Consider the following 8,618-nt stretch of genomic DNA (forward strand, 5'->3'; position numbering starts at 1 on the left):
GGGGGGGTGCCCGGAGCTGGGGGTCAGGGCTGTGTGTGGGGGGGGATGGGGTCGGGGGGTGCCCGGCTCAGAGGGGCTGGGCTCAGAGCTGGGGGTCAGGGCTCGGGGGGTGCCTGGCTCAGAGGGGCTTACCATGCTGCTCACCCCCTCTCCCAGAGCCTCAGCGAGCCGCATCCAGGAGCTCCTGCCGCTCGTCCCGCCGGAGCTCGCAGCCCCGCCCCCTTACCACACGGCTCCGAGAGGGAGGAGCTCAGGCCACGCCACTGCAGCGCTGTCCGGGGCCGCTCCTGGACGCGGCGCGCTGAGGCGCCTGGGGATGGGGGAAGGCGAAGGCGAAGGGTGGGGGGAACCTCCGACATTCTCGTAGGGGCCCCTGAGGGGCCTGGGGCAAATTGCCCCACTTGCCCCCCCCCCCCCTTCTGGGCGGCCCTGCTCTAGGTTGACTCTTTGCAGACTGACTGCTGAAAGACCCAGATAGCATACTTCCCTAGAGGGCCACTGTGATGGGTTTGGTCACAGAGAGCCCCTTGGGACTGTCACCTGATGTGCTGAAATTACCTCTAAGCCCGTTTTCCCTGATGGCTTGGGACTCCAGAACCCTGCCTTGTTGAGCAAGACACACTAGTCTGCTGCAACACAGACTCAGGTCTGAACCACGCCCCCAAAGCTGCAGGCTTTAACCGAAAACCACTCAGCAGGTTACCTATCTCCACTACACAGACACCCAGTTCCCAATGGGATCCAAACCTCAAATAAATCAGTTTTACTCTGTATAAAGCTTATACAGGGTAAACTCATAAATTGTCCACCCTCTGTAACACTGATAGAGAGATATGCACAGCTATTTGGTCTCCTATAAGCTTTGTAACGATACCTTACAACAGACCTTTTGCGTAAAGCATATTCCAGTTACATTATAGTCACACTCATAAGCATATTTCCATAAACATATGGAGTGCAACGTCACAGTCACTACTAACCTGCAAGCAGGACAGGAAAACTCCTGAGAATTTAAAGTGATAGGTTATAATTTTAACACAATTTTCAATACACCACACAATCTGTCAGAAAAAGGCAGAATGATCCATTCTGAAGCTGAAACTAGACAAATTCAGACTAGAAATAGGGTACACATTTTTAACAGAGAGATTAACTATTGGCATAATTACCTAGGGACATGGTGGATTCTTTCTAAAACATCAGCTCTAGCTCAAATACAAGTTATAGGTTTGATGCAAAGATTACTAGTTGAGGTTCTTTGGCCTGTATTATGCAAGAAGTCAGACTTAGATTATTATAATGCCCCTTCAGGCCTTGATTTATTAATATATGAAAACTACAGTCTAGTGGTTAGAGATAGCCAAGCAGAGTTTTGGCACGCTCATTCTGAGAGGCATTGTGGCAAAGTGGAAATATTTGGGTCTGTCATAACAGAGACCTGGTTTTTATTCACATCTCTGCCTGAAGTGACATTGTGCAAGCTCTCAGTTATCATCACAATGAAACAGATACATAATAGTTGCCTCTTCTCAAAACAGTTGTGAAATATGCAGATATATTAACAGAACAGCTGGGACTAGAACTCATGGTTTCCTAGCTTATAGCACATTCCATATAGGAGAAAGTCACTCCCATTCATATAGTATTTTACTCATAATGTGGGCAGGTGTGGCAGAACTAAAAGGGGACGTTTAAATCACCACCGGAGCCCCATGGTAGCTGTAGCTGCGGCAGCGGCTGGGAGCCCCGGGGCTCTGGCAGCGATTTAAAGGGCCAGGGGCTCTGGCCGCTGCTGGGAGCTCAGGGCCCTTTTAAATTGCCCGCCTGGGGAAGCTGCCCCCTGCCAGTATGGTCGGCTGTGTACCGGCTCTTGCCGGTACGCCATACCGTTCTGGACTAGCTTACTTTCACCTCTGAAGGCAATACTTATATACTGTCTGTAATTGACAGTATGGCAGCAGTTATTGGGAGGAAATCTGAGCATCTGTGTACAGGAATAGCACCCGCTTCCACCAAAACTGAAAATCAATCAATAATTTGGAAATAGTCTTGGAATACTGGCTGTACATATTGGGTTCCGGGAAGTGGGCGGGCGCTCCTGCCTGGGAAGAGTTAAAGCCAGCCCTGCAGAGGGCTGGGGCTGTGGAAGGAAAGACCTGGGCTGATTGGGGGAAGCAGCTGCAGCTGGGCCACGCCCCAATCAGAGCCCAGCTGGCCCTATAAAGGACTGAGCCAGGAGCAAGAGGTCTTTTTCTCTCTCTCTCTCTCTCTGTTCAGAGAGAGAAGGGCCTGGCTGCAGGGAGCTTGAGACAGGGTACCTGAGTGGAGCAGGGCTGGGGAAAGGCAGAGGAGCTGGGGAGCTCCAGGCTGGAAAGCCCCAGGCTGTAGCCTAGCATTAGGCCTACAGGTACTGGGGGTTGCAGAGGGCAGCCCAGGGGTAGGCAAAGGCAGCAGGTCCAAACCCAACCTTGCCTGTGATGAGTAGGCTGATACTGCAGTCTGCCCCAGGGAGTGGGGCTAGATGGTGACTGGCAGTAGCCTTACACTGAGGCGAGGTGGGGTTAGTGGGTGGGGGGTTCCCCTGGGAGGGGAGACCCAGTGTGCATGGGTACTGCCGGGGGCAGCACGCAGAGAAAGGGGCACCGGGGTCCTGGGAGGGACACGGGGCCAGTGACAAGGCGGATCACCGGCCTGCAGAGGGCGCTCCGGGCTGGAAATCGAGCTAATTCCCGGAAGAGACCAGCCGGAGGCGCCGCAGGGTGAGTCCACCCCCTTACATTGGCAAAGTTGAAATTTGTAACAGATGACCAAAAATCTGGGAATTCAAAGTCATTGAAACAAAAGGGATTGAGATCTTCATTTGATAAATACTACCAAGATCCCAAGGGGAACTGAGTCATCTATCTGCCATCCTGATCAGGAAAACTGAGAAGTGTGCTGCTTGCCTGGAGCTAAGATTCACGATATGACGGAGAGACTGCCAAGACTCATCAAGCCCTCGGATCGCTACCCCTTCCTGCTTCTCCACATGGACACCAATGATACTGGGCCCAGTCCTTTCACCTGGCACAGTCCTTGTTAGTTCCAGCCCTGGTTCTCATGGGGGACTTCTCTCCAACTATACCAACAGCTTCCCTTTTATCTCCAAATGCTCAATCCTCCCGCTGCCCACAGCACCTCCCGGTCTCTGGCTCTGGCTCCCAGCATACATTCCTCTCCACACCTCAGGCCCCTACATGACTCTTCTCCCTGCACCAACGTTTCCTCTTTGTTTAACTTGACCATCCTCAACAAGGCATTTTTCATTCTCTGTGAAAAGAGAGCCTTATGGACTCAAAGCAAGAAACATGCTTGGCTACTATCTATTGGGAGACTCTGGAGGGATATCTGACATGAAGCTTTCAGCCCATTTTTAGGGTTTCCCTCCCATGTGGATCCTCTGATGTCGAATGAGGGCAGAGCTCACAGTGAAGCCCTTTCCACAGTTGGCACATTCATAGGGTCTCTCCCCAGTGTGGATTCTCTGATGCTGAATAAGGTGTGCGCTCTGACGGAAGCTTTCCCCACACTTGGTACACTCATAGGGTTTCTGTCCTGTGTGGATTCTCTGATGTCGAAGAAGGGCTGATCTCCAAAGGAAGCCTTTCCCACAGTTAGCACATTCGTAGGGCTTTTCCCCTGTGTGGACTCTCCGGTGCTGAATCAGGTGTGAGCTCACTGTGAAGCTTTTCCCACACTCAGCACATTCATAAGGTCTTTCCCCTGTGTGGAATCTCTGATGCTGAATGAGGGCAGAACTCACACTGAAGCTCTTCCCACACTTGGAACACTCATAGGGTCTCTCACCCGTATGGATTCTCTGATGCTGAATAAGGTGTGAGCGCTGCCGGAAGCTTTCCCCACACTCGGCACATTCATAAGGTTTCTCTCCAGTGTGCGTTCTCTGATGTTGAGTAAGAGCTGAGCTCACACTGAAGCTCTTCCCACAGTCACCACATTCATAGGGTCTCTCACCCGTGTGGACTCTCTGGTGCAGAATAAGCTGTGAGTTCCCAATGAAGCTCTTGCCACACTCACCACATTTATAGGGTTTTTCTCCTGTGTGGATTATCTGATGCCGAATGAGTTTTGAACTCATACTGAAGCTTTTCCCACACTCGGTACATTCATAGGGTCTCTCCCCCGTGTGCTTTGTCTTATGCTGAATAAGATGTGAGCGCTGCCGGAAACTTTCCCCACACTCGGCACATCCAAAGGGTTTCTCTCCAGTGTGAATCCTTTGATGCTGTCTGAGGTTTGATCTCAGCCGGAAGCTCTTCCCACAGTCATCACATATTATTGGTTTCCCCATTTTGGGATTTCCCAGCTGGATAATGTCTGGTAGTTTCCTAAAACCTATTTCACATGCAGTTGACTGACCTCGTCTCTTCCCTGGAGGAGTTCTTTGATGCCTTTCTGATCTGTGCTGACCCTCACAGGCTTTATCTTGCTCAGGACTCTGGGAAATATTCCTTTGGGATGCTCCTGATAATGTGCCATGTGGTTCCATTGGCTCATGACTGTCCTGGTGCAGATTCTCCTTCCCATTCTCACTCACAATCCCATCACCTGTTAGAATAAAATGAGAATCTAGAGATGAGTCAGTGGAGAGAAAGGAAACCTTGGGAAAGGGAACAGAAAGGGAATATCATATTTCCATATGAACACATGGTACCTACTGTTTTTACAGGTAACCCATAAGATAGTAAGAGTGGTTCTGCTCTCAAGCCTACTGAAAAGAACCTTCTGAATATACAGTCGAGCAGAAAAGCACCATTAACAAATATATAGGAAATGTTATAAATTAAGTTATATTGTTTAAAGAGAGAATTGATTTTTTAAAATTTAGTCAATTAAATGAAATCAAGTTGACCGCAGCTCCTGGGAGACACAATCAAGGATCAGGGTCCCACTGCCCTAGGCACTGTACAAACAACTAATAAGTAGAGTTCCTGTCCCAGAGCGCTCACCGTCTAGCTTGAAATAAGGTTTCAGGACAAGAAGGGTTCCAGGTTTCAAACAGGCCTAAAATCATGAACTGAGAGCAGATTCTTCCGCAAAAGAGAGGGAGAGGCCCTATTCTCCTTTCACATTCCCGCTGAACTCTCAGAGGAAAAACAAGTGAGGTCACAGACTCCCGCCTGAAGTCAATCAGTATGGCTGGGAAGCCCTCAGAGATATCTGTCTTGAGAACATGAGTATTGGTTACAATAGTGGGACAAAATGGTGCAAGCTCACAGCATTTCTGGGGGAATTCCAGAGTTTCATTCAACTCACTGACAGTTCTCCAGACAGTTTAGCTTATTCCTCACCTGCATAGGTGCCACTCAGCATCTCCTTTTCCTCGTAGCCCTGGAGATCAGGAACCCACGGCTCTTCCTCTCGTTCTATGAGGGAGATTATGTCCGGTTTTTTAATTGGAAATTCTGCTCTGGGTAGGAAAAATGAGCAAAATCAGGGTTTGTCACATCTTGCTACAAAAAACCTTGTCCCTCTCTTTGCTGGCGGGGACATTTCATCTGTATGGAAAGGAAATACAGTAACTCCTCACTTAACGTTGTAGTTATGTTCCTGAAAAATATGACTTTAAGTGAAACAATGTTAAGCAACTCCAATTTCCCCATAAGAATTAACGTAAATAGGGGGGGTTAGGTTCCAAGGCAGCTTCCCCTACTCTGTAAGCACCAGGGGTGGGGGGCTCAACCCTCAGCCTGCCCACTCCACCCCTTCCCCCAAACCCCCACCCTTGACCCGCCTCTTCTCCCCCCCCACCTCCTCCCCACGCTGTGTCCTGGCTCCTCCCCCCTCCCTCCCCTCCCTTCTAAATGCCGCAAGCCAGTTGATTGCCGCGTTCGGGAGGCAGGGGAGGGAGGGGGAGCCTGCGCGCCGAGTCCTCGCTCCTCCCCCCTGCCTCCAAAACGCTGCATGCCAGCTGATTGCCGCGGGCAGGAGGCGGGGGGAGGAGAGGGAAGGTGCTGATCCACGGGGTCTGCCGGTGGGTGGGAGGCGCGGGGGGGGGGGGGGCGTAGGGAGGCTGCCAGCTGTGGAGAAAGCAGACAGCCAAACAACGTATGAGTGGAGCATTGCACAACTTTAAATGAGTATGTTCCCTAATTGATCAGCAACATAACAACGAAACAACGTTAAGCGGGACGACTTTAAGTGAGGAGTTACTGTAGCTCCTGGGAAAGTCAGATGTGCTGTGAAATGTGTTGTGCCCCCTGTAGGAGATTCAGAGATCTCCACACAGTGGGGGACTATGGCAGAGTATTACTGTGCCACTTGCACATCTCTAATCCAGCCTGTTAGAGACCAGGGCCTGCTAGAGAACAGAACCAGCCCCAAGGGTGGAGGAACAGCCATTCTATATGTGTGACTGACCAGTGACAGGTCAATGTCACAGTTCTTTCCCCCTTGGAAGCCCTGGGCAGAGGGAGATTGGCAGTGGTGTGGTATCTCTGACCCTCTTTCCCAAATGGAGGAGATAGGAGAATACAGTCTCTGCCCACAAGCTTTGGGAGCTATCAGGAGTGAATACATGACAGGGAGCATGCCGCCAGGCATTTGCTGATGGTGGTGACCTCCTATCTAGGCCATGGGGCTGCTTAAGAGAAGGAACAATGACCTATTCTATGCTAGCACTGCCTGCTCCCACTTACTTATCCAGCATGGTTGCCTCCAGGATTCACCCCTACCTCACCAAGGGGAACAGGACAATGAATGAGGACTCAGAGATCCCTTCCCTTCAACATGGAGAAGGAGAGAGGCCAACTTCTGGTCTCCCCATTCTTACTATACTCCTCCATGGAGACCAGGGAAAACTACCTCTGCCACTTTCATGTGGATGGGACCTCAAGGACCCTCTGGGAGAGATTCCGCTAGCCAAAGAAGTAGGTTGGCGTGTGACGAGGGGTCTGAATGGAAAGGTGACTAATGTGTGAGAGACGTAGGCCTGAGGGGCAGAATGGCAGGATGACTGGTGTGTAAGTGGCTAGATCTGTATGTGACAGCGTGACTGATGTATTACTTGTATGGGGTAGACTGGAATGGAGGGGTCATGACCTAAGAGTGGCAATTTTGGGGGGTCTGAATGAGAAACTGGGCTGAGTGAGGAAGGCGAAGAAACTGTTAGGGAGGTGAAGAGAGTATTAAAAGATGAAGAGTGGGGGTAAAATATTAAGAGAGAAGAGGGGAAAGGGGAGGAGAAAGCATGATTCAGGGAAGGCAAGGGGGATTGAGAGAGAAGGAAATAAGCAGGGAGAGGGAGAGAGCACAAAATGAGAGGGGGAAGAAAGAAAAGAAAAAGAAAGAATGAAAGAAAGAAAGAAAGAAAAACCAAAGGAGAGACAAATTCAAACACAAATTACTCTTACTTTTGGGCTGCTTGAAAGATATTGCGTAGAATGTTTCCACCTTCCAGGAACCAGAGAAGAACCCACAGCTGAAGTCACCCTGGGAACACCAGAGACCACAAAGCTCCTACTAAATATGGACAAACAAATCCTTCACCACTGATAGCAGAATCTGGTCATTCTCCTGCACAATGTCTTTGCAGAGTGCCCCTTCCCTTTCATCTTAAAGGCCCTGCTCTGCCTAGGTTAAACACATGGCTGCTTCCTCACGTGTCACTGGCATCACTCCCTTTTTTGGTCCATAGAAAGAGACTTTGGGAGGACTAGAATAGACAGAAGAACAGAGAGCGACTACTGAAGCAAGCTTCACCATCACGGCTGCCACCACCCCCCCCCCCCACACACACACACACACACACCTTTTGGGACGCTGGGTTTTTGTCATCCCGAGAGATGTCCTGACCAGACCAGGCCAGCGAGAGGGATCCAAATGACATCACCCTCCCTACCAGCTCTAGCTGAATCCAAAATACTACTTGAGATGAAATGGGATGGGTCTTTAACACAATAGCTCTAGCCCACCTCAATTAACTTCTTGTCTTTTCCCCAAAGGATAGTTATTACCATCTTTGATACTAAGAGACTGTCAAACAAGGGTGGTTTTGCTTCTAAAGCTCTCTCCAGCTAGAAAGAAAGGGAAGAAGAAATGTTGTTAAAATGAAAGCCTTACTTAATACTTTACATTTCAACACTTTAACTGTTTTTCCTTTTCTGTATCTTTAATAAAAGGTTAAAATGGTGCATTTGCCATTGTACTAAGCAGGCTGAGGTCTCTGTATACCAAACCTCTGACCTTCTTACTGTTTAGAGACTGGGTTATCTTAGCACATATATTCCATCTAAATTAATATAACAGGTGATCTGGAGTGACACACAGGAAGCTATTCTACAACCTGACAGGGTGATAAAGGGTTTTGGTCCATTTTAAAGCTAAATTCTCAGGCTTTCCTTGGGCGCAGATATTCTAAACTCTGATATTGAAAACCGCTTGGTCCCTTTACTACAGTGCAGAGCCAGCATCTTCCCCGAGACTAAATGAACCAAGACATTTGTGTAACCTCCCTTTAACAGACTGAACAAATTTCTGTAGAGGAGCAGAATAAAATGCTACACTTTGGGGAGTTTCCCTGACAATGTCTCTAAGAGCAGTACATTTTCTTTGCAGCA

The 8,618-nt window shown here is 49.4% G+C and overlaps 1 pseudogene; it reads right to left on the reverse strand.

Annotated features, from left to right (window-relative positions):
* Positions 1 to 3,041: 3,041 nt before the first annotated feature.
* LOC112108847 overlaps positions 3,042 to 8,618 on the reverse strand; it is a 47,385-nt pseudogene continuing 41,808 nt past the window's right edge.

The sequence above is a fragment of the Terrapene carolina genome, unplaced genomic scaffold (assembly GCF_002925995.2).
Source record: "Terrapene carolina triunguis isolate 2854851 unplaced genomic scaffold, T_m_triunguis-2.0 Scaffold695, whole genome shotgun sequence".
Lineage (NCBI taxonomy): Eukaryota > Metazoa > Chordata > Testudines > Emydidae > Terrapene > Terrapene triunguis.